The sequence below is a fragment of the Myotis yumanensis genome, unplaced genomic scaffold (assembly GCF_028538775.1).
Source record: "Myotis yumanensis isolate MYYU_CA2020_CCGP unplaced genomic scaffold, mMyoYum1.0.hap1 SCAF_3, whole genome shotgun sequence".
Lineage (NCBI taxonomy): Eukaryota > Metazoa > Chordata > Mammalia > Chiroptera > Vespertilionidae > Myotis > Myotis yumanensis.
In genome coordinates, this window is record NW_027223754.1 from 70,023,207 (window position 1) to 70,030,179 (window position 6,973).

The 6,973-nt window shown below is 39.7% G+C and overlaps 1 pseudogene; it reads right to left on the reverse strand.

Annotated features, from left to right (window-relative positions):
* Positions 1-3,813: 3,813 nt before the first annotated feature.
* Positions 3,814-4,839, reverse strand: LOC139005020 (syntenin-1 pseudogene; annotated as a pseudogene).
* Positions 4,840-6,973: the final 2,134 nt, after the last annotated feature.

Genomic DNA, 6,973 nt, shown 5'->3' on the forward strand with positions numbered 1-6,973 from the left:
AAAGAGGAAAAAGCTGACAAATTCTTCCGACTTAAATATAGAACTGAGAGCCAGAGGTGTAGCAACCTCGTCAGTCTCCTAGGTATTCTGCTTTTATTCTTGACCAATTAATATATGAAAACAAGGTTCTATTTAATGTCTTGATTGGATGAGTCTTGCCCTAATAGAGATTGCCACTGTGTTGATTACAGAGAAAATAGATGTAGCATAATGGATTCAGGGTTATATCCAAGAGTAGATTTGCATTCATGATATGTATGTGATAATCATCTTTCAAAAGCCTTTTATGGTTGATTTATAGATGGTAAAGTTTGGGATCATTTTAATGAGGACCAGCATGATAGAAATTTAGCCTCCCTCTTGGGCTCAATTTGAAGTTCAAGAATTCATGAGAAAGTCCTTTTTTCTAGGAGGTTCTCTCTGATCCAACACAGAAATGTTAAATGGTATCTACATTTAAAACTATGACAATAATGATTATTTTACGTTTATACAGTATCATATACTATATAAAATACCTTTATCATTTCCTAAACTCTGTTACATGGTATTTCTTCATGGCTTAACTGTGATGAAACTGCATAAAAAGAAAGAGAGAGAGAGAGAATTATTGTTCTGCTAGAGAAAATAAAAGCACAGAAAGTCAAAATTGACTTGACTCTGGGTACTGTTCGTTTGGTTCTGATGTTATGATCCTAATTACCTAAGACCTATCTCCAAGGCAGGCAGTCCTCATTTTATTATTCACTGCTTGATAATCTTCTGAGTAATGAGTAGACTTGTTTGCTTATTCAAATGCTAGGAGAAGGTACTTTCCATTCTTCATTCTTTCCCCCTACGGAATCCTTTCTGTGCAGTGCTTTATGGTCTTCACTGAATCTTCAGCTCTTTTAAAGAATTGGTATCTTTGTCATTTGGGATTGGGTGGTGTTCACAATTACTGAGTGCCCTCCAGGAATTAGACTGTTAGTGTGAATTTGGTGGCAGAGATTAATGACAGATGAAGATGTTATCAACACAACAAAGCAAAACAAAATAAGACCAGACTCTTCTCTGCAGCCAAGGTCTTCAAGTTGTCATAAAAATGAAATAGAAATTCGCTTCTTATAAATCTAGAAGTAGAAATTGACAATATTTCTTAATGATGGACAGGGACTGTTATAGTCTTACTAGAGTCCTGGTGCACGAAATTCGTGCACAGGTAGGGTCCCTAGGCCTGGCCAGCAATCAGGGACAATCTGTGGGGCAACCAGTGGGGCAATCAGGGGGCACCCACTAGCACTTGCCTTGGCTGGCCTAGGGTCTGAGGGCTGGGGGTAGCTCCTATGGTGAGTGTGTGCCCCATGGTGGTTAATGTGTGTCATATGACCTGTCATTCTGTAGGTCATTCCACTGATCAGTTGACTTGCATATTAGGCTTTTATTATATAGGATTTCTTATATAAGATCAACTACTTTCCATGTTTTATTTTTCCATGGAAATCACTTTTCAAACTTTTGCTGGGAGGGGTTTCACTAATAGCTGCTGGGAAAACCAGTTTTGAGTTTATTTGGTGTCTAGGGCATTAAAATGTGACAACTGGAAATTATAATGTCAGGAGTGAGACGAAGCTTATGGCTTTTCTTTTTCAGTTCAGTTTTCTGTTATTTTTGGATACAATTTGTCTTCTCTCTAGATTTCAGATTAGTTGAGTTTCAATGGATAGTAGATTTTCAGGCTTGTCATTGATATAATTTCTCATACAATTGATGTTCTAATGCTGGGTCAATGAACTATTATTCTTTAAAAAATAATTCATGTTACTCATATTTATTAGAAATGACCCTATTCATCAAATTTTAACAAAACTGCCGAAACCGGTTTGGCTCAGTGGATAGAGCGTCGGCCTGCGGACTGAAAGGTCCCGGGTTCGATTCCGGTCGAGGGCATGTACCTGGGTTGCGGGCACATCCCCAGTGGGAGATGTGCAGGAGGCAGCTAGTCGATGTTTCTCTCTCATCGATGTTTCTAACTCTCTATATCTCTCCCTTCCTCTCTGTAAAAAATCAATAAAATATATTAAAAAAAAAAAATTTTAACAAAACTATCAACTACTTCAAAATCTGAAATTTTAGTGTATTAACTTTGTTTAAAGTTACAAATTTGTAAAGTCGCTATTTCCTTTTCCTGTTATTACAAATTACAGATTTATTTTAGTGTTTGGAAAGAACAGTGATTATTTTAGTCTTGTCTTTTTAGAGATAATAAAACTCAGAGATTAAGAGTCTTCTCAAAGTTATATTACTAATTGATAGCAGAGCCAGACATAGGGCTCTATTTTTCATAATATTTTTCTAATTTTCTATATCTGCTTTTAAAAAGTATAAAATTACAGGAATTAATTTATATCTATTAATATCTTCTATTCATATCTTCATCTGCAGTTAAGTGTGAGAAATCTGTTAACCCAAACCAGTGAAAATAAGATCTTTTGAATATATTCTTTCCAATAAACTTAGTTATACTTAATAAACACATCAGCTGATATATAAATGAGATGTCAGCACAATGTTTATTTTAAAATATTACTCATTGAATCATATGCATGTCATTGAGTCTAGTGTGTTCTTTTTTTGTTAATTTGCTTAGTTCTTGAATACAGGTAAAGGTAGTTACTTTTTTCTTACCTCGGACATGATTATTTAAAAACTTCAAAGTTTCTTATTCCTATCTTGTTAAATGCAGACCCACTATCTATGTCATGTGTAATGCTCTAAATTTCCCTACATAGTGAATTGAACACTTTTCATGTGGACAATGTTAAGCCTTCAGGTTTAGAAAGCTAGGAACAAGTTAATGAGATATATTTTTTCTTCTGTAAACTTTGCCAGTTATCAAAAGCAAAATTAAAAATGTATTTATCAGTTATATTTAATAAAACACATAAGCTAGAAATGGACGTCCTGGGTGAAAACCAAAAAACCCACTTAAAGAAGTGTTATTGATATTATTATTTTTATTATTATTTTGGAAAAAAGTCAAAAGTTTATTCTACTTAGTATTAAGAATTTTTACATTAAATATATAGTAATTCATTTATCAGAAAATGATACCAGGAACTATGAGAAGTAGTTGCACTCATTACACAATGTCTATAACTAGAAAACCTCAAATGCAACTAAGCAGCTACGCTATATATATAGTTCTTGTTCTGGGCTAACGTACATGTCAGTTTAATATGGAACTGCATTATGGGTGTTAGAAAGGCAGCAATAGTTATATTTTGGCTTTTCTTCTAGATGCTTAAGGCAGCAGTTCAAGCATATTAAGTGAAGGTAGTTAAAATTTAATGGTAATACAACTTGCATACACTGTTTAATGCTTCCTACATGGAATGAAACCAGTGTTATTTAATTGGTGTTTACAGAAACACACTACACACAGATAACTAAAAAAAAACAAAACAACTATCGAAAGCAATCATCCTAAATGTCCTATGGTAACAGTAAAAATGCAAATATACCATAGAACTAAAGTAACAGCACTACTTGATTTATAGGACAAAGGTGACTGGCTCCGACACAAAGCTAAGCCTGCATCAGTCATTCTAATCATAATGGCTTGTAAAAGCATTAGGTTTCCAGTAGAGAAACTAATCTATGAAAGTAAGTCTCTTGATTTTGAGAGTTTCACATCTGTAAAACCAGGATAAGGCTACAACTATTTTGAAGTCTGAACAATTATTATCAGATCAAACAGTTAGAGCCCCAGCCATACTGTAAGACAGAAAGGACCTCATGCGGCAGATGCTCTCTGGCTCCTAGGAAGCTTCCTATGCATAATATCGAGTGAAGTTGCCAAAGAAGTAAACTGGAGAAGTTCAGCCAAGTTTCCATTGTGTCGTGACTTTTAAACCTCAGGAATGGTGTGGTCCATCAGGCTTTTCATAATGCTTGGTGCCATCCGTTTAATAATATGTTCAAAGATAAAAGCGGGCATGATTGTAATAGTAACTATAGTCCCAGATGTTGACAATATGTCTGCAACTTGAGGGTCCTTCAACCCAATGACATTCTGTCCATTAATTTCACAGATGTTATGTTCTGTGAGAAGACCATTTCTGGCTGCAGAACTGTCTTTTACTATGGATGTTATTTTTCCATTTTTAAAGATAAAACCAACATGCCCAGTACTATCCTTATGCATAGTAATTGTACGTTCAAAGGGCCTGTCACGAATAGTCATACTAATCTTCTCTCCAAAAGCCTGCTTGAGCACCTTGTGTGCTTTATCAGAGCTCCAGTCTGCACAGTTTTCCCTGTTGATCTGCAGCACTTGGTCCCTGAATCTCAGACCAACTAATGAGGCTGGAGAATTTGCCTGGACAAGCTGAACAAATATGCCATTATCTATAGATTTAAGTCTGAGCCCAATTTTTCCTTCTTGATCCTTACACAAAATGACTTCACGAATCCCTTGCTTAATTTCTGCTCTACGAATGCCAACATTATTACCAGTTACAGCAGCCACCATATAGTTCATACTGGAAGGTCTTGCTACCAACCCCTGAGTTGGTGCTCCAGGGACCATGGCCATATTTGCCTATTTCTTCTCCATTTAAACTGAGGCCCATGTAGTGAGAAAGCTCCGGATACAATTTAGGATAGAGATTTCCATCTTGGGAGATGGGAGCAGATGCTTCAGACAAAATTGCTGGGTTGGCAGGGTTTGCAGAAAAGGCACTTTGAGCCTGAATTACTTTGTCTACCTTCAGATCCTCAAGAGATGGGTACAGAGACATTTTTGCAGGATTTTTCGAGGCCGCAGGGAACTGCTCGCCGTAGCCGCTGCCCCCGGTCACTAGCCTGATATTATTATAATTAGGTAGTTATTAGTAATAGAAAAGGAGCAAAGGGAGGGCCAAACGTTATAGGCATGGCATTTGGGAAGCTTCATCAGGAAGCTGCAATTTCACACTTCTGGGGAATACTGGCTCATTCCCTGCAGATCACTCGGGGGTAGGTGTGTGGGGGGAGCAGCTGTCCAATAAAGGGAAGATAGAGGCATGCCCAGTAAAGTTGGGATGACATTGGGAAGATACTTGCCTGTCAATCACACCTGAGACAGAGATGATTGGCCAGAATGGGCATGGCCACTGCAAACAAAGTTTGGGGAATACATAGTCCATTAAACAAATGAGTTCACTCTCTTGGGCTCTTGTAGCTCTTGTGCTCTTGGCTCATGGGACTCTTGTTTTGCTGCTGCCTGTGTTTCCTCTATAGCCATGTGGCCCTGTGGATCCACTATAATGGACTAATGGGCTACAGCGGGAGAACACAAGCTAAGCTAGCCTGATGCTGAACTGGACCCAGCCCAACATGGAAAGGAAACTCTGGACATTGGATCTGATTTTAGCTCTACTGAGGCCCCAGTTACACTTCTTCTGTGACTGGACTAAGGGAAATAAGGACTTTGGAAACCCAGGGATATAATTCCACAGAAATAAAGCTTTTACTATATCATATCCTCCTGTGGGGGCCTCCAGAAATGCTTATTTCAGTGGTACCCCCAAGAACCCTACTTCTAGCGCTAACCGGTTTGGCTCAGTGGATGGAACGTCAGCCTGCAGACTGAAAGGTCCCAGGTTCGATTCTGGTCAAGGGCATGTACCTTGGTTGTGGGCACATCCCCAGTGGGGGGTGTGCAGGAGGCAACAGCAAATGCCTTGAGAGACAGGTCTTGGAAGGACAGGGTTTTGTTTTTAATGTGAATTTTAAAGGTAAACTATATCTAGTTAGTCCTATAGAAATACATGATTCTGTTATTCATAAATATTACTAACCATTTAAAAATAAAATTCATTCTTATTTCCTGTTTCTCTCATTGTTGGAGACCACCTCTCGTCTTCACTAGCAGAGATGAGTAGAGACCCCCAAAAGCTAGTGACCTTTGAAGCCCTAGCAAAGGTCAGAGCTGTGCACCACCCAGTTAATCTAGATGATAGCTGAAACATCATCCCCACCTTAATTCACTTAATTCCTTAGATACTCATGTAAATCCTTGTTGATTATTGTTGACAAGTAGCCCGATGCACAAAATTCATGCACTGGGGTGGTGGGGGGGAAGGGGACACTCAGTCTGGCCTTTACCATCTCCAATATGAGACCCCTCAGGAATGTCCACCTACCTGTTTGTGCTCACACTTTTAACAGATAACAGCTCCATTGTTGTTCCTTTCTTATCCTTAAAACCATTGGAATTAGTAGGTATTCAAAGTGTGTATATATTTTGGGGGGACACCCTGTATATCTCTAGTCAGTGGTGAAAGAAATCAACAGCAGATTTGGAACCCCCAGACAGGGAACCTTGCTCACTCCCCACATGTCTCCCCACTTCACTTTCCACCTTCATGGGCAGCAGGAGAATCAATGTTTTCTCTCATTAATTCAGAAAAGCACACCCTGTCACTCATTGTCCTGCAGGAGTGTGCTAGGCCCCAAGCAAGCAAGGCTCAGTCAGGGCAGCCTTCACTCATGGGTGCTGGCACCCAAAGTGCACATTCCTCCTCTAAAGTCACCCCGACTATCCCACTGTTTCACTGAGAGGACGGAATTCCTCTCTGCCTCTGGGCTCTTGATTTTGAATGCTGACCGAAGGCACCTCAGAGAGGGCCACCAGCGCCCTTGGTGTGTCTGTCTGCACCTGCTCCTGCCTCAGCACCTACATTAACTCCCCAGAGGTGATTTCGTAGCTGCACTGGCCTCCGCAGGAACAGGTCATCACCACTAGGCCCTCTCACTGTCATCTCACAGGCACCCACTCTCAGCACCCAGAACACCCAGACACTCTCCAAAGGATGTGATTGCATCAGAGGGGATGTGTGCACATCCTGTGGGCGTGTTAGGCATGCCGGGTTGATGGAAGTGTGGTAGAGAGGCGGGGGAACTTGTGCATGCCTTGGTTTGTAACTGTTGCAGGCGTGGGAGGGTGACA